Here is a 24,605-nt window from a genome sequence, read left to right as displayed (position 1 = left end):
GTTGATCTAACCAAAGAAAGGTCCCGCGCAAGCTCTGTGTATTGTCCCCTTATACATTTGTAGACGTTGATCATATCCCCTCTCAGTCTCCTCTTTTCCAGTGTAAACATGCCTAGCCTTGCAAGCCTTTCCTCGTATTCCAGCGTCTCCATGTCCTTAATTAGTTTGGTTGCCCTCCTCTGAACCTTTTCAAGCTCCATGATATCCTTTTTGTAGTATGGTGCCCAGAATTGTACACAGTATTCAAGTGGTACTCTTAGCCTATGGAGCAGAAGGCTTAGTACTTGGGAGAAATGCAGTCTTGGCTGTTGCCAAGTCAGTCACGATCTTGTTCAGATCCTCCCCAAATAGTTTGTCCCCCTCAAAAGGGAGCACCTCCAAAGTCTTTTTGGAGTCCAGGTCCACTTTCCAGGACCTTAACTACAAAATCCGGTGAGCCAGGATAGACATAGTAGACACCTTGGCCGCCATTACACCAGCATCAAAGGCCGCCTCCTGAATATAGTGAAAGGCTGTGGTAATATACGACCGATATTGTCTGGCAGTGTCAGAAAAATGTAGAGGTAGCTCATCCTCAATTGCCTGAACCCATGCTTCAATAGCTTTTGCAGCCCAAGAGGCTGCCATAGTGGGTCTATGTACCGCACCGGTAAGTCTGTAGATAGACTTCAGGCATACCTCCACACGCTCATCCGTCGGTTCCTTCAGTGAAGTGACAGTGGTGACAGGCAGAGTAGAAGACACCACGAGACGGGCGACATGAGAGTCCACCGGCGGTGGAGTTTCCCACTTGTTACTCAACTCGCAGGGATAGGATAACGAGCCAACATCCTTTTAGACAGGGAAAATTTATTTCCTGGAGATGACTAAGCTTCCTGGCGTATGTCAATTAAGAGGTCAGAATGAGGTAAAACTACTTTAGCAACCTTCTGACGTTTAAACTTATCAGGTTTCTTAGACGTAGCAAGAGGGTCAATCTCATCATCTATTAGGAGAATCAGCTTGATAGCCTCCACTAGTTCAGGAACATCAACCTGAGTTGTACATTCCTCATCAAAAACAACTGTATCAGTATCTGAAGGATCAGTATAATTCCCATCCTCATCGGAAGAATCATCCAAAATATTAGTGGATTTTGAGGAAGAAATGGCCCGCTTAGAGGACCCTTTGGTCCCAGTAGGGCGAGGGTTAGGTTTGTGTTTAACCAAGGACTGATTTAATTGCTGTAAAAGGGTTGACAGAGTACCTGCCCATGGCGGATTAACCACAGGGACAATATGTGGCTGTAACGGCACAGGAGGTCCCACAGGGGGATAAGTCATGTTACAAGCCTAGTCAGCACATTTGAAAATGCAGCCCAAGGTGGATCCTGATTTGCCACAGGAGCTGCGGGCAGACTGAAAGGTGCAGAGCACCCAGTACCTGAACTCTCAGCTGAAATCCTTTCCTCAGGTAAATCCGTGGCGCCAGCACTGCATGATGCAGGAGCATCTGTGGATGTCCCACACTGTGTAACAGATATTATTGGGAATGTAGTCTTAGGACATAACAGTACAATATAGCCAGACAAAACACAATACCTGACAAAAAAAACCCTGTGTTATGTGACCGCAAATGCAGAGCACAAACAGAGGATTTAAGCGGTATGAGGTGACCGAAAAGTACAAAACAGTATATCCTGTGGAACACTATATGGTATATGAGACCCTGACGCACTTAGCCCCCCAGGGCACAGAATACAGTGATAGCAATATGTGTGATACACAGAATAGAAACCACACAGCAGCTATAGGCACACACAGTCAAAGGTACAAAGCATAAATTATTACATATCAAAATAAAACTGCACTGGACTAGTAATACTACATATAGAGATGTATGCATACAGATATAACAATGCACAGTAAACACTGGATGTATATCACAGAATACTAGTACTAAATATTCATATAGTAGTGCACTTGTTCTTAGCTAATGCTGGTTAAACGACATGTAGAATACTTAAGTGTCCTGTAAATGCACAGCGCTGATGAGGCAGGCGGCTTTACAGAGGAGACAGTGGCCAGCAGTCCCAGGATCAGCGCAGCTATGTGAAATGGCGCCCAAACGCTGACAGGGAGTGAGGGAGAGAGAGAAATGCAGCTCCAGGGCGGGAACACCTGCTGTAGATGGCGCCTGGAGCTGGGGGAGGAGCTACAGGTCGGCGCCTCATCCCCTCTGCTGGACTTCACCACCGGGTACTATGGAGCCTGTAACAAACGGATTTTTGTAAATCCGAACTGTGCTCCCTGCCCTGGTGGATATAGTGGGGTACCTGCACGGGCAGTGTCCACGCCAGCGCCGCGATCCATCTCCTGGGACTGCGTCCGGATTGCGATTTACCGGCTGGTCACACCTGGGGGACCCTCTTACCTCCTCCCTGAAGTGTGGCAACGTGATCCAAGAGAGCAGCAGCGGTGATGTGTGCCTGATAACTGGAGCGCCTCCGCTGTAAGTACCTGGCAACCAGGCCGCGGGAGTATACAGCGCAGCTGGGGGAGGTGATAGAGCCACAGCACAGAATGCCAACATGACATACACTGCAACTAGTGTTTGTGCTGCGGCCCTTTAAGTCTTCTAAAAAAAGCTCTTTCCAGGGCTGTCTAGCGCAGCCTCCCCTGTTTAGTGACCTGCACTGCAGGCACCAATTTACAAACTGAGCTCCAGTGCCTGGAGGCGGGGCTATAGAGGAGGCAGTGCAGTGCATCCTGGGAACAGTCAAAGTTTTAGCCTGTTGGTGCCTCGGATCAAGATCCAATTCTACACCCCGATGTCATGCCCTGTGGAATCCCAGTGTACGCCGCTGCAGAAAAGTGTACGGCTACGGGTGGCGCAGTCGCACAGATTTGTACAACTGCAGCCAAATTGCACTCAATTCTGAATCGGCCCCTAAGCGTATGGTGGCGATTGTAATTAAAGCTACAGTAGTTGAATGTATGGATTTCACTGATCAAACTATTTTAATTAAAATATCTTCATTGTTTGAAGTGTCACACTGTCTTTCCAAAGTACCAAAATATTTTATGTTTTATGACCATCGTAGATAATCAGAGGATAAATTAGTTAAACATGATCCGATAACAGGTCATTTACATTTTACTGTATCTGCAAAATGAATTATGAGAATTTACAAGAAACATGTGACCTTAGATGTCAGGTGACAGCATCTTTACAGTCTTCTTTAGCTGAATTAAATTCATCTTCAGAGCTGCCAAGCGCCCCAGGATAAGCCAACATTAATACGGAGCCTGAGGCTTTGCAGCCTGCTATGCTCAAATCAATGCAAAAGAAAAAATACAGCAAAAATCTGTTACAAAAAGAGAAAGAAAAAAAGGGATATTAAACCACTAATATCCATTTTGACAAACCTAAAATCAACTAAAACTTGCAAATGTGCCTCATTTAAATGGTCTTAAATCTCTTGCATGGGTTTTTTTTTATTATTACACTGCTCACTCATTTTATTGTCAATTATATTACAGCGATTTTGGGATAACTTTGAGGGGCTGATTCCGTATGGTAGCGTCTAGTTACCCTTCGTGGAGAGGACCTTTCCCATAAATCCCTGAGCCCATGTCAACAACTATTTGGAAAAGTAACCTGTGGCGATCGAAGCAGAACAAGACACCGAGCCCGAAGCGTGGCAAGCGAAGCGAGCCTGCGAGAGTACAATGGTGCAGAGATACAACAAAATAACCTCAAACGGAGAATGGATAAAACATTAACGTGCTGTAAAGGCGGTAGTTCTCTACTACAGTACTTCTATATGGAGGGGGGATATTTTAGAATGATCATGCAGTGAACACCTGGAATATTCAAGTGTCTCACCATCTAGAATGTTACGGTTTATTTCCATATCCACGTGTTATGGCCAAGTTCCCTATTAATTGAGGGTATCCAATACCTCTAAAAACGACTTTTATTCAAGTCAGCAACACCAAAATACCTTAAATTCGGTCAAATATCCTTGCCAACGAAACTATTTTTACGTTGTTTGCGGTGTTATTATGTGATATGGCTCATTGTTTAGAATAGATTCCCTAATACACACTCTCTCTCTATGGGGTCAGTTTAGTTGACAGGTATGTGTTAGGAAATTGGGGATCCCATAGTAAACCCAAGCAAACATGGGGCAAACACAGAAACTACACACGTGTATATATATATATATATATATATATATACACACACACACACAATACAGAGAGGGGAAGGAAGGAAGGAAGGAAGGAAGGAAGGAAGGAAGGAAGGAAGGAAGGAAGGAAGGAAGGAAGGAAGGAAGGAAGGAAGGAAGGAAGGAAGGAAGGAAGGAAGGAAGGAAGGAAGGAAGGAAGGAAGAGAAAGAAAAGAAGGAGAAAAAAAAAAGTTTGTCCTCATTCCATTCAGAAATATAACCACTGAATTCATATTCTGTGCCCGAGGGAAGATGGTGGCGATTCTGGGCCTGATTCAGAGTGGGATGTAGATTCCAGTTTCCTCCCACTCTCAGAACATCCAAGCAGTAGCATTTGCATTCTTTCACAGTTGTCCACAGTTGCGTTATCACCTTTAAGGCCAGTACTCACGGCCCGATGCAGGAGAGATGTGTGCTCAGCGAACCACTCAGCACACATCTCTCCCGGCGCTCAGCACAGCGCGATGTGTGCTGAGCGTGCGGGGGAGACGGGGGGGGGGGACGCCCATTTCACCCAGCGGGTGAAGTGAGCGACCCACTAGATTGGCCTGCATGCAGGCCAATCTAGCAGCAGCGATAGCGATGCGCCGGGCTGCGCATCGCTATCGCTGTTAGGGCTACACACGGAGCTATCGTGCTGAAAATCTAATCTAGTCAGATTGCTTAGATTATCGCTCCGTGTGTACCCCCCTTAAGTCAAATGAATCTGAAACCACTTTTCCTTGGTGGCCATGGCAGTCTACGATATGCTAATGCGAGTACCCACAGTTATGTCATCATTAGTATCAGAACTTACACCCTTTCCCATGCTGGGTGTATAAAAATAAATCCGAAACAGCAGTGGCAAATTTCCTATTAGGCACATGCCTAGGGACGGCACCTGTTTAGGGGCGACACTTGGATGCTTGTGTCGGTACTGTCAGCCCAAAAAGTACCAGTAACTGCTAAATATTTCCACTGTACTGTATGTACATATGCCATCTTGAGTGGGGTGTAAACGGGTAGGACATGCACATACTGCCCCTGTAAGCTGTCCTACTTAATAAATATGTACACAAATAAATAAAATGTAAAAAATAGTGGCTTTTTATTATTATTCTATTAAACTGGGTATCCTAAAATCAATAAAAATAATAAATTAATCAGGCAGAGGCGTCCGTTAGTGCTGTGCCTAGGGGCACCCTCACCCCTAAATCCGCCCCTGCACAACAGCCATCTTCTATCAGTTTGTGCATGCAAAACAAGCAAGCAGAGAAGTCGGGCTACACTCCCACGAGACAGGCCTGTCCCATTCGTCTGCATAGTCATGCAAAGAAAGAACCCTCAGCGTACGGTTCAATCTTTCCGCACTTACAATCTCTGTCTGTGTATGCATGGTACCGAGCACGTACAGTCTACAATTGTTTTCTGCAGTGAATGTGTAGTTAGCAGATTCTGAGAGATCACCTGCATTTGGAGCTATACAAATGGTGCCGCGCTTATCTGATGCAGCTCCATCTCCAGGCGTGCACTCCCAGTGTGACTAGGCGATCCATCCGCCTAGTCACGCTCTCCCATTCACAGAATAGGAGAGAGTCTCCGTCTGGGCGCGCGCGCCCGCCCGGAAGGAGCCGCTCTGCCATTATAGTGAATGGGGCGCATCTCCACTAGCGTGGCTCCATCTGTATTTACTGAATGTCAATTTTGTAGTCTATGTCAAAGTCAGTTTAATCGACTTTCTATTTCACTGTCTAAATTGCTCATTTACTAATATTCCACTCTGAAGTGGATTTCAAAATCGAATTCCATGTGGGTAGATTTTTGGTTTTGGATGTACACTGCAAATACCAATATAAAATCACCTATAAAATAAGAATTTACTCACCGGTAATTCTATTTCTCATAGTCCGTAGTGGATGCTGGGACTCCGTAAGGACCATGGGGAATAGCGGCTCCGCAGGAGACTGGGCACAACTATAAAGAAAGCTTTAGACTACTGGTGTGCACTGGCTCCTCCCACTATGACCGTCCTCCAGACTTCAGTTAGGATACTGTGCCCGGAAGAGCTGACACAAGAAGGAAGGATTTGGAATCCCGGGTAAGACTCATACCAGCCACACCAATCACACCGTATAACTCGTGATACAATACCCAGTTAACAGTATGATAACAACTGAGCCTCTCAACAGATGGCTCAACAATAACCCTTTAGTTAGGCAATAACTATATACAAGTATTGCAGACAATCCGCACTTGGGATGGGCGCCCAGCATCCACTACGGACTATGAGAAATAGAATTACCGGTGAGTAAATTCATATTTTCTCTAACGTCCTAAGTGGATGCTGGGACTCCGTAAGGACCATGGGGATTATACCAAAGCTCCCAAACGGGCGGGAGAGTGCGGATGACTCTGCAGCACCGAATGGGCAAACTCTAGGTCCTCCTCAGCCAGGGTGTCAAACTTGTAGAATTTAGCAAACGTGTTTGACCCCGACCAAGTAGCTGCTCGGCAAAGTTGTAGAGCCGAGACCCCTCGGGCAGCCGCCCAAGAAGAGCCCACCTTCCTCGTGGAATGGGCTTTCACTGATTTAGGATGCGGCAGTCCAGCCGCAGAATGTGCAAGCTGAATCGTACTACAGATCCAGCGAGCAATAGTCTGCTTTGAAGCAGGTGCACCCAACTTGTTGGGCGCATACAGGATAAACAGCGAGTCAGTCTTTCTGACTCCCGCCGTCCTGGAAACATAAATTTTCAGGGCCCTGACTACGTCCAACAACTTGGAAGCCTCCAAGTCATTAGTAGCCGCAGGCACCACGATAGGTTGGTTCAGATGAAAGGCTGATACCACCTTAGGGAGAAATTGGGGACGAGTCCTCAATTCTGCCCTATCCATATGGAAAATCAGATAAGGGCTTTTACATGACAAAGCCGCCAACTCTGATACACGCCTGGCCGAAGCCAAGGCCAACAACATAACCACTTTCCACGTGAGATATTTCAATTCCACGGTTTTCAGTGGCTCAAACCAATGTGATTTTAGGAAATCCAACACCACGTTGAGATCCCAAGGTGCCACTAGAGGCACAAAAGGGGGCTGAATATGCAGCACTCCCTTAACAAAAGTTTGAACTTCAGGTAGAGAAGCCAGTTCTCTCTGGAAGAAAATCGATAGAGCCGAAATCTGGACCTTAATGGAACCCAATTTTAGGCCCATAGTCACCCCTGACTGTAGGAAGTGCAGGAAACTGCCCAGCTGAAATTCCTCCGTTGGGGCCTTCCTGGCCTCACACCATGCAACATATTTTCGCCATATGCGGTGATAATGGTTTGCGGTTACTTCTTTCCTAGCTTTAATCAGCGTAGGAATGACTTCAACCGGAATGCCCTTTTCCTTCAGGATCCGGTGTTCAACCGCCATGCCGTCAAACGCAGCCGCGGTAAGTCTTGGAACAGACAGGGCCCCTGCTGCAGCAGGTCCTGTCTGAGCGGCAGAGGCCATGGGTCCTCTGAGATCATTTCTTGAAGTTCCGGGTACCAAGCTCTTCTTGGTCAATCCGGAACAATGAGTATAGTCCTTACTCCTCTTCTCCTTATTATCCTCAGTACCTTTGGTATGAGAGGAAGAGGAGGGAACACATAAACCGACCGGTACACCCACGGTGTCACTAGAGCGTCCACAGCTATCGCCTGCGGGTCTCTTGACCTGGCGCAATACCTTTCTAGCTTTTTGTTTAGGCGGGACGCCATCATGTCCACCTGTGGCCATTTCCAACGGTTTACAATCAGTTGGAAGACTTCTGGATGAAGTCCCCACTCTCCCAGGTGGAGGTCGTGCCTGCTGAGGAAGTCTGCTTCCCAGTTGTCCACTCCCGGAATGAACACTGCTGACAGTGCTAACACGTGATTTTCCGCCCATCGGAGAATCCTTGTGGCTTCTGCCATCGCCGTCCTGCTTCTCCTGCCGCCCTGTCGGTTTACATGGGCGACCGCCGTGATGTTGTCTGACTGGATCAGTACCGGCTGGTTTTGTAGCAGGGGTTTTGCCTGACTTAGGGCATTGTAAATGGCCCTCAGCTCCAGAATATTTATGTGCAGGGAAGTCTCCTGACTTTACCATAGTCCTTGGAAGTTTCTTCCCTGTGTGACTGCCCCCCAGCCTCGAAGGCTGGCATCCGTTGTCACCAGGACCCAGTCCTGTATGCCGAATCTGCGGCCCTCTTGAAGATGAGCACTCTGCAGCCACCACAGCAGAGACACCCTGGTCCTTGGAGACAGGGTTATCAGCCGATGCATCTGAAGATGCGATCCGGACCACTTGTCCAACAGGTCCCACTGAAAGGTTCTTGCATGGAACCTGCCAAATGGAATTGCTTCGTAGGAAGCTACCATCTTTCCCAGGATCCGCGTGCAGTGATGCACCGACACCTGTTTTGGTTTTAGGAGGCCTCTGACTAGAGATGACAACTCCTTGGCTTTCTCCTCCGGGAGAAACACTTTTTTCTGTTCTGTGTCCAGAACCATCCCCAGGAACAGTAGACGTGTCGTAGGGATCAGCTGTGACTTTGGAATATATAGAACCCAGCCGTGCTGTTGTAGCACCTCCCGAGATAGTGCTACCCCGACCAACAACTGCTCCCTGGACCTCGCCTTTATCAGGAGATCGTCCAAGTACGGGATAATTAAAACTCCCTTCTTTCGAAGGAGTATCATCATTTCGGCCATTACCTTGGTAAAGACCCTCGGAGCCGTGGATAGACCGAACGGCAACGTCTGGAATTGGTAATGACAATCCTGTACCACAAATCTGAGGTACTCCTGGTGAGGATGGTAAATGGGAACATGCAGGTAAGCATCCTTGATGTCCAGTGATACCATGTAATCCCCCTCGTCCAGGCTTGCAATAATCGCCCTGAGCGATTCCATCTTGAACTTGAATTTTTTTATATATGTGTTCAAGGATTTCAAATTTAAAATGGGTCTCACCGAACCGTCCGGTTTCGGTACCACAAACATTGTGGAATAGTAACCCCGTCCTTGTTGAAGTAGGGGCACCTTTACTATCACCTGTTGTGAATACAGCTTGTGAATTGCCTGTAACACTGCCTCCCTGCCTGAGGGAGTGGTTGGTAAGGCAGATTTGAGGAAACGGCGGGGGGGAGACGTCTCGAATTCCAGCTTGGACCCCTGAGATACTATTTGAAAGATCCAGGGATCCACCCGTGAGCGAGCCCACTGATTGCTGAAATATTTGAGACGGGCCCCCACCGTACCTGGCTCCGCCTGTGGAGCCCCAGCGTCATGCTGTGGACTTAGAGGAAGCGGGGGAGGACTTTTGCTCCTGGGAACTGGCTGTATGCTGCAGCTTTTTCCCCCTACCTCTGCCTCTGGGCAGAAAGGACGCGCCCTTAACCCGCTTGCCCCTATTGGGCCGAAAGGACTGTACCTGATAATACGGTGCTTTCTTTGGCTGTGAGGGAACATGGGGTAAAAATGTAGACTTCCCAACTGTTGCTGTGGAAACGAGGTCCGAGAGACCATCCCCGAACAACTCCTCACCCTTATAAGGCAGAACTTCCATGTGCCTTTTGGAATCTGCATCTCCTGTCCACTGCAGAGTCCATAACCCTCTCCTGGCAGAAATGGACATTGCACTAATTTTGGATGCCAGCCGGCAAATATCCCTCTGTGCATCCCTCATGTATAAAAGTGCGTCTTTAATATGCTCTACGGTTAGCAATATAGTGTCCCTCTCTAGGGTATCAATATTTTCCGACAGGGAATCTGACCACGCAGCTGCAGCACTGCACATCCATGCTGACGCAATAGCTGGTCTCAGTATAACACCTGTGTGTGTATATATAGACTTAAGGATAGCCTCCTGCTTTCTATCAGCAGATTCCTTCAGGGCGGCCGTATCCGGAGACGGTAGTGCCACCTTCTTTGACAAGCGTGTGAGCGCTTTATCCACCCTAGGGGATGTTTCCCAGCGTGACCTATCCTCTGGCGGGAAAGGGTACGCCATTAGTAACCTCTTAGAAATTACCAGTTTCTTATCAGGAGAAGCCCACGCTTCTTCACACACGTCATTTAACTCCTCAGATGGAGGAAAAGCTACTGGTAGTTATTTCTCTCCAAACATAATACCCTTTTTTGTGGTACCGGGGGTAACATCAGAAATGTGCAACACATTTTTCATTGCCTCAATCATGTAACGTGTGGCCCTATTGGAAGTTACATTAGTCTCATCGTCGTCGACACTGGAGTCAGTATCCGTGTCGACATCTGTGTCTGCCATCTGAGGTAGCGGGCGTTTTAGAGCCTCTGATGGCTTTTGAGGCGCCTGGGCAGGCACAGGCTGAGAAGCCGGCTGTCCCATAGTAGGTATGTCGTCAAACCTTTTATGCAAGGAGTCGACACTGTCGCGTAAATCCTTCCACAGAACCATCCACTCAGGTGTCGACCCCGCAGGGGGTGACATCACATTTACAGGCATTTGCTCCGCCTCCACATAAGCCTCCTCATCAAACATGTCGACACAGCTGTACCGACACACCGCATACACACAGGGAATGCTCTGAAAGAGGACAGGACCCCACAAAGCCCTTTGGGGAGACAGAGAGAGAGTATGCCAGCACACACCAGAGCGCTATATAATACAGGGACTAACTGAATTATATCCCCTTATAGCTGCTATATATATATATATATATATATATATATATATATACACTGCGCCTAAATTTAGTGCCCCCCCTCTCTTTTTTACCCTTCTGTAGTTGTAGACTGCAGGGGAGAGCCAGGGAGCTTCCTTCCAGCGGAGCTGTGAGGGAAAAATGGCGCCAGTGTGCTGAGGGAGTTAGCCCCGCCCCTTTTTCGGCGGACTTCTCCCGCGTTTTTGAAACTCTGGCAGGGGTATTAATTTACACCTATATAGCCTCTGGGACTATATATGGTGTATATTTGCCAGCCAAGGTGTGTAATATTGCCTTCAGGGCGCCCCCCCCCCCAGCGCCCTGCACCCATCAGTGACCGGAGTGTGAGGTGTACATGAGGAGCAATGGCGCACAGCTGCAGTGCTGTGCGCTACCTTGGTGAAGACCGAAGTCTTCTGCCGCCGACCTCTTCATGCTTCTGGCTCTGTAAGGGGGACGGCGGCGCGGCTCCGGGAACGAACATCAAGGTCGGGTCCTGCGGTCGATCCCTCTGGAGCTAATGGTGTCCAGTAGCCTAAGAAGCCCAAACTACCACCTGTTAGGTAGGTTCGCTTCTTCTCCCCTTAGTCCCTCGCTGCAGTGAGTCTGTTGCCAGCAGATCTCACTGTAAAATAAAAAACCTAAATATACTTTCTTTCTAGGAGCTCAGGAGAGCCCCTAGTGTGCATCCAGCTCAGCCGGGCACAATAATCTAACTGAAGTCTGGAGGAGGGTCATAGTGGGAGGAGCCAGTGCACACCAGTAGTCTAAAGCTTTCTTTATAGTTGTGCCCAGTCTCCTGCGGAGCCGCTATTCCCTATGGTCCTTACGAAGTCCCAGCATCCGCTTAGGACGTTAGAGAAAACAGGATACCAAACCGAATCAAATCAAAATCGACAAATAGTTCCTTATGTATTCCTATTGGCCCAAACACACCACATCATTTGTTACCGATAATTCTAATCTCCTCTCAAGGAGATGCCTGGAGAGGAGAAGGAGGTGTGCGGCGACAGGGGCGAGCAAAATATGTCATTAGGCTCCTCCCACTTGCCGGAAAAGGCCGCGATTGGGCAGGGCTAAAATGATGTGATTAGCATATAATAGCATCAATAGGCTCCGCCACTCAGCCGATTCCGCAATTTCACTGGATTTTTCTTTCCATTCTGCCTACTTCAGTAGGAAGTGGGCAGAATGCGGGAGTAGTGTCCACTCTTCCGGGGCTGCGGGGGACTACCCGAGAAAGCAGTTGTCTATCGCAGAATCCGGGAGAGTCGGTAAGCATGCACCACATGCACTAGCATCATTACTCATGATAAGAATGTTGGCACACACAGAGACGAAATGAAAGGGAGTTCTGTGGAGTGAGAAGAGTGTTTGCCAGGAGAGAGGGGAATTAAATTGAGAGAGCGAGTGCTGTGAGTTAGTCTATTTCCGTATTGTGTTCTCATTTTGAAGTTATTCACATTTTTGGTCTAGTCTCATTATTTGTTTTCTATATCGGTGTTTGAGTATGAGCCTGTGGAGTGTGTTTGTTTTTTTGTTTGTTGGTGTACTTTGTGTTTTTATTCTATATTGGTCACGGCAGCTAGTAGGAGTAGGGCAAGAGAGGACAGGGAGGTTGTTTGGAGAAGGGGTTCCACTTTTATAGACATCACAATTAAGTTCCAACCAACAGAATGTATTTTAGAAGCAAAAAATTCCTGTCTGTTATTGCTCTATCATTTTGTGGAATTCTGTGTCATTTTTGTGTTCAATTTTTTGTTATCAAACCGACAGTTAATAAATATAGGGATCCTGTAGTTGTCTATGTATAACTACAAATGTTTGGTCGATATTCTGGTTTGGTCGGGATTCAGTTTTATAGTTTTACAGCTCGTCTTGCTTTTAGTAAATCTCTGATTTGTTCAACTCAGAATCAAGCCCTATGTGCAATTCAGAATAAGGTCCATACAGCAAAGTGTGCTCTGGCTAGGAAGGAGAAAACCCTGAACTGCATTTAACCATTTCATTTTTTATTTTTTATTTTTTTTATTTTTTGCAGCTTGTATCAGAGTATTCGTTTTAAATATGGCCTTATTATTTCTGAAGTGTGGAGACTGTGTGGATGTTTAAAACAAAGGGAGTCATCAGTAAATGCTGGAAAAATCTTTAATGCGCTGAATTAAATAGCGTACGATGAATTAGTTGTGAACTTTGATTATAATGGTCTACACTAGAGAAAATAATTTGCATAAAAGACAACGGCAATTATTGAAACGTTGGTACGTTAAGAATGTAAGGACGTAAACGGATACCAGTAATGGACATTACATCATACCATACTTGCCTACCTGACCCTCTCCATGAGGGAGAAAATACTCTGTTCCTGGACTTTCCTGGCAATGTATGATTGCCATCACCTGCGGTGAAACACCTTTCTTATCAATTAACTAGCTCACCACAGGTGATGGCAATCATACATTACCAGGAGAGTCCAGGAACAGAGCATTTTCTCCCTCATGGAGAGGGTCAGGTAGGCAAGTATGCATCATACTTGCCTACCTGACCCTCTCCATGAGGGAGAAAATGCTCTGTTCCTCTGTTCCTGGACTTTCCTGGTAATGTATGATTGCCATCACCTGTGGTGAAACACCTTTCTTATCAATTAACTAGCTCACCACAGGTGATGGCAATCATACATTACCAGGAAAGTCCAGGAACAGAGCATTTTCTCCCTCATGGAGAGGGTCAGGTAGGCAAGTATACATTACATACATATGTGATTGGGTCTATTCATTTAAAGTGTATTCCAGATTAGTAATATCTATACATGGTATTCTACTTGTGATAAACGTCTTAAGCTACATTGGTACAGACCACCAGAAACAGTATAAAATTCTATTCACAAAATAATCTAGATTTAAGTACAAAACATTACATGTTTGGTATCATCTCTCAGAATTGCCAGGTGGAGAGATCTTAAATCCTCCATCACATACAACTGCCTTACAAAAATAATGTCTGCTCTGTGTTAATTTCTGATATAAACGGAGAAATCTGACAAGTACATTGCAGGATATGTATGCGGTCATAAACAAGACAACTGCACAAGAGTATTTTAGAGAACGTTATTAAAGTTGACCTTCCTCTATGAAATCAAAAATTGCATACAGCTGTAGGAAGTGTCAGATTGCCTTCTGACACCAACTGATTTAATCCTCAACATGCAGCACTTTTAAGGGAAGGCAACATGCACGTCACATCAACTGTGTTTCTCAAAGCATAATACGGATATTCACTGCAATACATATACTTTAATATAAAATTGTGAGGGTATGCAGTCACAATGTCGGTGATCACCAGATTGACATTTGCAATGTTGACAGCAGGTCAGCAATGATTATGTCAACATGGTTAAAAATGTAAAATGAAGACACCTGCAGGATTTCGACATTTCCGCTGGACACTTAGAGGTGTATTGAATGGTTGTCGGATCCTTTCCAATGGAAAGTATCCGACAAAGCAGTTTTCAATGAGCGGCCAAATCCGACTACATTTGGCTGTTCCCAACAATGCCTATCCGACTGTTGTTAAAGTTTGATTGACACTGTCGGCATAGGGGCTAAAACCTGTCGGATATGGCCGCCGCTATATATATATATATATATATATATTTATATACACACACACACACACACACTCAGAAATGACCATCCCAACTCTGCACATAATGTAACTTCAAAAATAACTGCAGCACAATTTCGCACTTGATCTCCTTCAAGAAAATAAACACCGCTCGCAGTGAGATACATAAATATTCTCCATTTGTACAGCTGGGCCAACGGAGGAAGATTTATGTTTCTGATAAAGCAATATGCCTAAGGGCCCAGTGTGTTATGGGTTTCATTAGGAGCCCTGTGTGCCAGTGTACACGGGCAGCATGAGCAAATTTGTCTAAGTGAAGAGGGTAAGCTTTATGCTCTCAATTAGTAGTTGTAACAGACCGTAATCAGACACATAAAAAACTCTACCAGTTCACATACATATGGCTCCAAATCAAATATACATAGTCTTCACTGTTCTCACATACAGCTATTAATAAAAATACACCTACAGAGTGCTGGACTGAATGTCTAAGGGGTATATGCAATTGCGGTCGAATTCCCGAAATTGTCGAAAAACTGGACTTTTTCGCCAAAAAATAAAAATCGACAATGCAATTCAGTACTTTTTGTCAAAAAAACGGACTTTCAAAATTCGACTTTTTGAAATTCGACATTTGTCAAATTCGACTTTTCTGCAATGGTACAAATGCGGCAATTCGACAAAAGTATATTCAATTGAAGTTTGGAAATTCGACAACAGTGCTTTTAGACACTAAATTCGTCATTTTCAATCCGCCACACTTTGGTGGGTGAATCTAATAAAAAAAATTTAAAACATGTTTTTTTGTGTGTTTTTTTTATTGGTAATAGCATATCTATTTATATTAGAAGGGATTAGGTACTTTGTCTTTTTGGGAGGCACAAGTATTATTTATATATTTTTAAAAATATATATATATTTTTTTTTTTTAGATGGAATGGTAAAATCCCGGAAAAAAATGGCGTGGGGTCCCCCCTCCAAAGCATAACCAGCCTCGGGCTCTTCGAGCCGGTCCTGGTTCTAAAAATCCGGGGGGGAAATGGACAGGGGATTCCCCGTATTTTTAAAACCAGCACCGGGCTCTGCGCCTGGTGCAAAAAATACGGGGGACAAAAAGAGTAGGGGTCCCCCGTATTTTTTACACCAGCATCGGGCTCCACTAGCTAGACAGATAATGCCACAGCCGGGGGTCACTTTTATACAGCGCCCTGCGGCCGTGGCATTAAATATCCAACTAGTCACCCCTGGCCGGGGTACCCTGGGGGAGTGGGGACCCCTTCAATCAAGGGGTCCCCCCCCAGCCACCCAAGGGCCAGGGGTGAAGCCCGAGGCTGTCCCCCCCATCCAAGGGCTGCGGATGGGAGGCTGATAGCCTTGAGAAAATGTAAAGAATATTGTTTTTTCCTGTAGTACTACAAGTCCCAGCAAGCCTCCCCCGCAAGCTGGTACTTGGAGAACCACAAGTACCAGCATGCGGGAGAAAAACGGGCCCGCTGGTACCTGTAGTACTACTGGAAAAAAAATACCCAAATAAAAACAGGAGACACACACCTAGAGAGTCAAACTTGTTTGCACACCTGCCGACACACACATACTTACCTATGTTGACCCGCCGACTGCCACGTCTCCTGACCCGACGATCCGGGGTACCTGTGAATAAAATTATACTCACCTCAATCCAGTGTCCAGATATAAATCCTCGTACTTGGCAAAACAAATAAACGAACACCCGTACCAGCGGACTGAAAGGGGTCCCATGTTTACACATGGGACCCTTTTCCCCAAATGCAGAGACCCCCCCCCCCCCCCCCGTGACTGCTGTCACAGAAAGGTCTCTTAAGACAATCAGCGAGCGCAACGTCCTGGCACTCTGCTGATTGGCTGCACGTCTGGCTGTCAGACAGCTCATCGCAAAGCCTCTCCATTATACTCAATGGTGGGAACTTTGCGTCAGCGGTGAGGTCACCCGCGGTCAGCGGCTGACCGCGGGTAACCCCACCGCTGACGGCAAAGTTCCCACCATTGAAAGCAATGGAGAAAGCTTTGCGATGCGCTGTCTGAGGTCACACGCGCATACAGCCAATCAGGTGAGTGCAACGAAGTAGCGCTTCCTGTTTGGCTGAAGGGACCTGTGTGACAGGAGTCACGTGGGGTCCCGGCATTCGGGGAAAGGGGTCCCATGTGAAAACATGGGACCCCTTTCAGTCCGCTGGTACGTGTGTTCGTTTATTTGTTTTGCCAAGTACGAGGATTTATATCTGGACACTGGATTGAGGTGAGTATAATTTTATTCACAGGTACCCCGGATCGTCGGATCAGGAGACGTGGCAGTCGGCGGGTCAACATAGGTAAGTATGTGTGTGTCGGCAGGTGTGCAATAAAGTTTTACTCTCAAGGTGTGTGTCTCCTGTTTTTATTTGGGTATTTTTTTTCCAGTAGTACTACAGGTACCAGCGGGCCGTTTTTCTCCCGCATGCTGGTACTTGTGGTTCTCCAAGTACCAGCTTGCGGGGGGAGGCTTGCTGGGACTTGTAGTACTACAGGAAAAAACAATATTCTTTACATTTTCTCAAGGCTATCAGCCTCCCATCCGCAGCCCTTGGATGGGGGGGGACAGCCTCGGGCTTCACCCCCGGCCCTTGGGTGGCTGGGGGGGGACCCCTTGATTGAAGGGGTCCCCACTCCCCCAGGGTACCCCGGCCAGGGGTGACTAGTTGGATATTTAATGCCACGGCCGCAGGGCGCTGTATAAAAGTGACCCCGGCTGTGGCATTATCTGTCCAGCTAATGGAGCCCGATGCTGGTGTAAAAAATACGGGGGACCCCTACTCTTTTTGTCCCCCGTATTTTTTGCACCAGCACCAGAGCCCGGTGCTGGTTTTAAAAATATGGGGGATCCCCTGGCCATTTTTCCCCCGGATTTTTAGAACCAGGACCAGCTCGAAGAGCCCGAGGCTGGTTATGCTTTGGAGGGGGGACCCCACGCCATTTTTTTCCGTGTTTTTTCCCGTTTTTAAAAAAACGGAACAAAATCCGTCAAATCGGCCGTTTTTCGGCAGCGGGACTGTCGAATCAGTTTTTTATTGAATATGGTCAATTTCGGCACCCACTTGCGAAATTAGACTGTCGAATTGTGTCGAATTGAAAAACGGACGAAAAATTGCCGCGATTCGCCGCTAATTGCATATACCCCTAAGTTTTGTAGATTTCACTGGAATCTGTGTGTGTATTTGAAAGGAAAAGGATGCCACAGTTAAGTGCTGCCAACCCACACAGGGCCATAACTAGAGGTGCGAGACCAATGAAGATGCAACAGGCAGAAGGCTACGATGGCGACACACTGCACCCCTTCAGACTAAAGAGCATTCGTGCTCTCAGCTACCTGGTGCTGGCCCCCTCTTCAGTGACATCATGATATCACGTGCTGGAGGTGGTTGTGTAATGACTTGTCGACAGTCATCAGGTCAACACGGTCAAACTGTCGACATGCAGCAAATCAGCATGCTCAGCATGACAACATTCATCAAGACCTGGTGGTCTACTGGTCTCTTACCTTCTCCAGGTATCAGCGGTGGCTTCAGTATCTCTGTCCGTGTCTTGTTGGTCATGTGAGGATCAGTTCCAGCAATGGCGGTACAAAAGAATTAAGGTTCTGGTGAGTCTTTCTCCCCCTATCCCTACCACCCCATCCTCCACCCTAACCTTCCCAGCAGCACCATAATGTCAATATCCTCAGAATGTTGACATTTCACGTGGCAACATTTCAGATCTTACATAACTCACAATCATGGACCTCACTGTCCTGATGTCAATATGATAGAAAGTATTGTTATATGAAAATGTACTTGCTGGGAAATTCTGCTCCTGTAGCTGATGTATTCAAGTAGGTTTTATCAGGGTCAGATAGGCCCACAGATGTACAGTTAAAATTAGTGGTGGGCCCCACTGCCTGGGTCAGAACTTTGGTGCATGGTTTGTTTCTATGCAAACCACATCAAGATTAGGCCTCTTGCCAATGAAATGGGTGATCCCTACACATCCCTGTCCCCTCCTTTATATAGAGGAGCTATGTTCTTTGCATGTCCTCTCTAATGGTTGGCCAAATCCGTCCGTGGTAGATGGACATACCACCACCCGCCACCCCCCCCCCTCCCAGCCACCAATCCTTTAAGCTAGGGTCCCGACCTCTGCAATCACTGGTAGTTCCTTAATGCCCCAGTCTGACAATGGGATTTAGCATATTATTATACTTAGTTGGTGCAGCATCTTACGTGTAGCATTCTCGTTCACGTTACACTACCAAACATATGAGTGTGAATGCGTTTGCATGTAAATGTGGAAGGAAATATACATTGTAAGCTCCACTGGGGCAGGTACTGATGTGAATGGCCAAAAATATTCTTTGTAAAGTGCTGTGGAATGTGTGCGCAATATATAAATAACGTAACAAATAAATATGAGGTAGAGAAATGGTGCAAAAGTTTGCTGAGGCCACACGTGTTAAAATGGCATAATTACATATTTTGTACAATTATAATAGTGTCCTGATGCTTCTTTGTAAACGCGCTAAGGTTTATATTGCCATTACTGCTTACTCTAGTCTTCATGAATGATCAGCGGAGTCGATAGATTTTTATTTTGCTTATATTGAAGATAAAGCGACCAGAGGCTCAACTAGTGACAGATTAAGTTCTGCAACCTGCTGCTTTTAATCATAAAAGTAACTTTAGCCAACTATAAAGAATTGGAATAGTCTTTTCCAGTCGGGGATTTGTCACCTGTAGCTGCCGTTATCCGCTTCTCCTCGCTGTAGAAGCGGTAGTGAGCTCTTGTTAGTTAGGCCGTATATGACAATAAAGTTTGTAAATAAAAGAGGTCACTGCTGCAGCGACACGTCAGGAGGATGAGTCGCACACACACACTGGGGCCATGGACAGGGCTGTCCAACCCTCCAACATGACCAGTTCCATTAGGTACAAAATACTTTGTTCCTAGACTTCTTTGCCAGTGGTAGTTAGAGGTGGGACTGCAGCACAGTCCAAAATTAAAATAGGGGAGCCACACCACCTGCCATTGAGTCCTGGCTGGTGATGTTTGGCAGTGTCTGGGATGGCAGTTGGTACAGCTCCCCTATTTGAATTTTGGACTGCGCTACAGCCCCACCTCTGTAACTGCCACTGGCAAAGATGCACAAGGGGACAAAAGTAGCTCTTGAAAATAGGAAGCAGAAAAGAGGAAAGGAAGTTCTGCCCCAACGAGATATCAAATAATCCTTGGGTTCTAAATTTTTGTAAAAATAAACCAAAGTAACAGTAAAAAAGAAATAAAAAAAATAACTTAATTTGAATGAAAAGATTTATTTATGTAATTAGCTACTGTATACCAACTGTGTCATGCAGTCATTGGGAGAATGAGAAGAAGACAGGTGGGATACAGACACAAGGAACCTGGCTCTTACATGAACACTTGAACGGGAGCTTTCAATAAACATCACTGAAATCCAAACTGATCAACTATTAATAACCAAAAACTATACATCTTTTCTGCATTCACGCCAAACAGCCCCCTTGGCATGCCAGGTCCTGTAAACTCTGCTAGCATTTTGCATCTTTTTTGCCGGAAACACATCTTAGACGCAACATGCTGTGACTAGGACGCATCAGGAGACTGTGCCGATTAATTTGATATGCAATGCTTGAGTATTGTGTGTGAATGCAAGCTGGAACATCTGATCATGCATTGTCTACCAGATGGAGTGCAAACTGGAACTTCCGATTATGTGTAGTCTACCCAGTGGAATGCATGATTGAGTGTTCCTCATCTATGTACATGTGTTTCTTTTTCTGTTTTAATTAAAGGGGGTATAAATATGTGCTTAAGGAGGCTGAGGCACAACGCTTCTGAAGAAGAACCCATAGGGTTTGAAACGCATTAAGTGGAGTGGCTACTAACATGGACTTGTTGCTGTGGAAGACTCTTAACCTTTAAGGAATCCGGAACCCTGCTGTTCTATCTGGATGAGACCTGGGTTGATGAGTATTCCATTGTTTTTACGTGTAAGGCGGCCATTGTGTTGATATGGATTTATTATTGTTATTTTTGTGAGTATATTTTTCATCTTGTTAAGGGTGTCTGCACTACTGGACTTTTTTATCTTGTCATTCCATGTATATGTCATACAAATGACTTTTTGGGCACGTCAACAAGAAGGGATGGGAAAGTAAATGACAAGCACATTGTTCTACTTATGGAAAGGATTGCCTTACATAGAAACTATTTCCATTCCCATTAGCTACAACCAAAAGTGTGGCTGTGGTGTGGAAGAGATATTAGGGTGATTATCATTTTGGTTACTAGTGTTGCACTGTGATTACATTATATTTACTCATAGTACTGTCTTTTTTTTATGAATCTCCTTATTAATGTTTTCATGCTGCATTTTTCACCTGTATTTTAGTGCAAGCTCACAGACTTGTGGTATCTAGAAATGACCAAACGGCTGGTGGTTTTACCCAAGCACCCGTAACTGATCGTCAGTTATCTGGATAAGGATAATCTTAATATTTTTATTAAGGGAGCAATAGTATTTAATGAATATATTAGGGGACCAAATTAATGTTTAATTAGATTAACAGACCAATATTATTTATTAATCATATTTAACAGCCAATAATCAAATTACTAATTGTATCTATAGAGATGTGTTAAAGTTTTTATTTATAGCAGCCCCCGGGAGGTCAATCACTTAATTTTAATGCTTTAGACTTTTATTATTTTATTATACATAAGTTATGTTTTAATGCACAGGTCAATAGTTTTACTGATCAGTAAATTGTTTGTATTAACATCTAGAATAATATCCTCTCTGTATCTGTATACTGTATCTGAACAGACAGTAAGTACTTAGAGTATCTAGAGCAGTGATTTTCAACCTTTTTTTACTTGCCGCACACCGGACAACATTATAAAATTGCCAAGGCACACCATCAGTACCCCACAGAAAAAAACAAAAACACACACATTGGCCCTCATAGTAAAAAGAAAAAAAAAATCTACACATACATTGGCCTACACAGAAAAAACAATCACATTGCTCCCCACATAAATCCTATTGCTCCCAGTCCCCACATGAATTATTCACATTGTTCCCCCCATAAATCCATAAATTCTTATTCTCCCCACATAAATCCTATTGAAATCCTATTGTTCCCCACAGGAGAAATAAAATAACAAATATTATCAGCTGTCCTCCTCCCTGTCCCTCAGTGGCGGGGGTTGTTCATAGTGGAGTTCTGCGAATACTGAGCAGCAGGCGGTCGGGCAGGTGTGGATGTGGGTGGGCAAGGAAAGCTGTGTATGCAGGCGGGAACTGGAAGATGTGTATGCAGGCGGGTGGCTGGATGGGTGTTGAGACGCGGCTGATGTGACCTATGATATCACATCGTTTTCAAGGCATAGGTCATGGCCGGAGCACGACTGATCCTCCAAGAAGATCCCAGGCCAAAAGTTCACTCTGAAGGTGCAGGAAGCTGCTCTGGCTCCGCGGCACACCTTGCAACTGTTCATGGCACACAGGTTGACAAGGCCTGATCTAGAGTGACTGGTTTTTGTATATTATGGGTTACATACAGCTATTCAGTGATTTTCCTATCTTATCCCTCCTTTGTAACCATTGAAACCTTGGTATTACAGTATGTGCTTTGGGGTTAATCTAATTTTTTTGAGATATGAAGAATGATATTATAGTATACACTGAATTTCCATAGTACAATATATACTGGACAAACAAATTAGCCTTAGAAAAAGCAAAACGGAGAAATGCAATTAATAAGTACAAAACAGGTGGTGTTAATCCTCATTAATTTAACAAAATCTCAATGGCTGCAAGGTGCCAACACTGCGACCATTTCCCCAGAATAATGCAATCGGTAATATCACATATTTTTCCACTCACCCCATAGTGTATCGCAGGAAAATCTGCAATGTTGGTGTACCATACTTATCAGTGAATATCTCCATGGTTTAATAGTAGTCATTAGGACCCATATTCTTATATAATTGGGACTTACAGAGATAGCTCTGAGTATAACAGACATGCAGGTGAACCGTGCACATATTTGGGAGTCTGTGAGAAGTACTAATGAGGAAACCTACTGCATAAACTATGAGGTGTGGAAATAGAAACACAGTGCTTTCAGGAGGCAGGGACCAGTCACTGGTAATATCAATATAACTACAGGAATCCCAACAACCGGCATTGTAACAGCATCCCCACTACAGACCACTGTAATAAGCAGTGGATGACAGAAGACTACATATATACAGACAGCAATGCGTACATGACAGATGAACATAATTAGTAAATACTAGAAATGTATGGGCAGTATGTATAGTGTAATGGTTAGCATTACTGCCTCACGGCACTAAGGTCATGGGTTCAATTCCCACTATGGCCCTAAATGTGTGGAGTTTGTATATTCTCCCTGTCATACTTGCGTGGGTTTCCTCCAGGTACTGTGGTTTCCGCCCACAATCCAAAAATATTCAGGTAGGTTAATTGGATCCCGGCAAAAAAGTAACCCTAGTATGAATGTGTGTGCCTGTGCATGTGATAAGGAATATAGGGGCAGATGTATTAAGCTCGGTGAAGTGATAAAGTGGAAGGTGATAACGCACCAGCCAGTCAGCTCCTAACTGTCATTTTTCAAACCCAGCCTGTGACATGGCAGTTAGGAGCTGACTGGCTGGTCCTTTATCACCTTCCACTTTATCACTTCACCGAGCTTAATACATCTGCCCCATAGAGTGTAAGCTCCACTGGGGCAGAGACTGATGTGAATGGCCAAAATATTGTCTGTAAAGCACTGTGGAATATGTGTGCGCTATATAAATAAATGGCAATAATAATAAGAATACCTTATATTGTGTTTTAATGTAAAAAAAAAATACACAGATAAAATAGGTATATTTGTCAAGTTCATTATATACTTTGGAAGTTTATACTATGAAAAAATATCTGATATTATACTGTAGTTCGTGTTTCATAAAAAGAAATGACCCAAAAATTAGACAAAAGTCTAAAGCAAATTTTGCTAGGAAAGCCACAGAAATGAACATTTACAGCGGGATTCAATTCTTTTCACCCCTTTCCACACCCGTTCTGTTTCTGCCCTCAGGGACGTTGTATCATTATTTCAGCTCGCTACCCCCGGAGTAGCGAGGCACCCAACCCTTTACACAGCTAAACCTGATTACTATGGGCGCAATATGCGCAATAACGGAGATCATTTTAGAAAGGAAATTGGGCGTGATATATTATTTGAATCTCACCCAATGGTGGAAATACGGAATACATATGTAATCCCGGCAGGCGGGATGCCAGCTGTCAGTATCTCGACAGTGGCATCCCACAAGCCAAAATGCTGGCAGCGGGGCAAGCGCTACGAGGATCTATTCCCACTCTATGGGTGTCAGACACCCACGAGTGGGAATAGGCCCTGTGAGCAGGTATTTCTGCCATCTGCATTTTCGGCTGTCGGGATTCCGACAGCTGGCAGATTGATTGCCTCCCGGAAATATATAGGGGTATATTCAATTAGGGTCGGATCCATTCCGACATGCATTTGTTGGAAAGGGCCCGAAAACCCCTATTCAATCCCATCTCAATTCGACTTTAAAAAAAGTCGAATTGAGATGAGACCTGTGAGCGGAGGAGAGGGGGGAGACCAGCGGGGACAGCCGCGGGCAGACGGAGAGCAGCGCTATAGCAGCACTGCAGAAGGATGTCTCACAGCCGCCTGACCTCACGGCAGTGTCCACCCGGCTCCAGCAAGCGTGACCTCACTTTCTGGAGCCGGGTGGACGCTGCCGTGAGCAGCACGGCTATTACACATCCTCCTGCAGCACTGTGCTGAAGCGCTGCTCTCCCATGTATGCCCGCAGCTGTCCCCCCTCTCCTCCTCTAAGGTCCCTCATCTCAGTCCGACATTTTTTTATGTTGGACTGAGTTGGTCGGAAACGGGGCCAAATCCTGTCGAATTTGGCCCAGTTTCCCTCAAAAGTACATGAATCGGCAGCTATACCGCCGATTCACGT

At 45.5% G+C, this 24,605-nt stretch overlaps 1 protein-coding gene and 1 long non-coding RNA gene across 3 annotated transcripts in view; one reads left to right on the top strand and one right to left on the bottom strand.

Moving 5' to 3' along the window:
- Positions 1-5,292, top strand: part of LOC135003817 (uncharacterized) — a 117,583-nt gene extending 112,291 nt beyond the window's left edge. Inside the window, exon 2 of the long non-coding RNA XR_010204706.1 lies at positions 3,522-5,292. This is a non-coding gene — a long non-coding RNA (uncharacterized LOC135003817). The remainder of the gene's footprint in view (positions 1-3,521) is intronic.
- The window catches only part of B3GLCT (beta 3-glucosyltransferase), a 1,170,551-nt gene that overhangs the window by 879,740 nt on the left and 266,206 nt on the right, over positions 1-24,605 (bottom strand). The window lies entirely within an intron of this gene.

The sequence above is a fragment of the Pseudophryne corroboree genome, chromosome 2 (genome assembly GCF_028390025.1).
Source record: "Pseudophryne corroboree isolate aPseCor3 chromosome 2, aPseCor3.hap2, whole genome shotgun sequence".
Taxonomy (NCBI): Eukaryota; Metazoa; Chordata; class Amphibia; order Anura; family Myobatrachidae; genus Pseudophryne; species Pseudophryne corroboree.
Note: the sequence above shows the minus strand (reverse complement) of the source record. Positions and strands in the feature narration are given on the sequence as shown.